Raw genomic sequence first — 1,444 nt, 5'->3', positions numbered from 1 at the left:
GGCGTTCGGGGGACTGCTTGGCCGTGGGGTGGTCGCCGGGGGCCCTTAGGCTGCCTGCTCTTGCTGCTGGCCTGACTGCTTCTTCGGGCCCGGGGGCGGCTCTTGGGTTTTGCAGTGGCGGTACTTGGAAATACATTTGTCATGGATGCACTGGCCTCGGGCTGTGGGATAACACTCATACTGGGCTCAACCTTAGACACGTTGTTCCCAAATACCTGTTTTATGGAATTTCCACTCACCTCTTCCTCTGTTCACAGCCACCACCATTATTCCTAAACCACACACTGGTCACCAAACTGGCTTGACAACACAACAATAAACACAATATACACAACCACAATTTCACATCGCATCACTTAAAACTATTCCCCACCCATTCCATATCCTATCTTGTATCCCTCTTCCCTGTTAACTTCCCCACCCCCCTCCAACCCCTCACCTTGGTGTAACACTGCCCTCTCTTTTTTACATCCTCCCTTTAATAAAGTATTTCTTACCCTTCCCTAGGGAGGGCTGGTGATGGTCACAATTATGCAATGAAATAAATAAATTTATTTAATTGCAATAATAAAATATGCATTGCTGTCAAAAGATTGCACTTCTTGTAGTGTTAACCTTCGAAAGCATGTGCAGACAAGGTGAAAAAAAAAAAAAAAAAAAAAAAGAAGAAGAACAGTCATGTGGAGACAGGACCATCTATAAGGGGGAATAAAGGAGAGATTTTTGGGGTCCATCCATAAAGTCAGTAAAATGATGGTCTATTCTTCTATGAATCTATGATAACCACATTTATTTATTCATCTGAATAATATCCACTGTTATCCAGGAACGTTTATTATTATTATTATAGTCATCTTAAAGATGGAAATCCTGGTTTTAATCACTAATAAAATGGTTCAAAGTGACCAAAAATGGTGGAAAAGGAGGTGAAATGAATTTAAAAACTACAGAAATTGCTTAAAAGTAAATTATAGTGGATAAAAACAGACAGAAAAAATTGTAAAAAGGGTTAAAAGTGTTAATATTGGAATAATTATTTTAAACTAGCAAATAATGGTCATGACAAATGGTAAATGTGGTTAAATTGGCAAAAATTATCATGAAATCTGGTGAAAAGAGGCTAAAAGTGACAATAATGGGTCAATGTATGTGACATTAGGTGTAAAAGTGGTAAAAAGGGTTTATAAGTGATGAACGTGTCTGGAAAATGTTAAAAATATGCAGAAAAGACATTATAATATGATGTAGAAGTGTCAGAAATGGGAGAAATGTAGCAAAAATACATTAAAAAGAGCAAAAATCTGGAAAGAAAAAAGTGATGAAAATAAGTTAAAATATGGTGAGTTTGGTGGAGTTGTAGAAAAATCATAAAAAGAAATAAGCAAAAATATTCTTAGTTTCTTTAAGGAATCTGGTCACCCCCTCCCAGTGACTCGTGACCCCA

The sequence above is a fragment of the Gouania willdenowi genome, chromosome 22, assembly GCF_900634775.1.
Source record: "Gouania willdenowi chromosome 22, fGouWil2.1, whole genome shotgun sequence".
NCBI classification, from domain to species: domain Eukaryota; kingdom Metazoa; phylum Chordata; class Actinopteri; order Blenniiformes; family Gobiesocidae; genus Gouania; species Gouania willdenowi.
Note: the sequence above shows the minus strand (reverse complement) of the source record.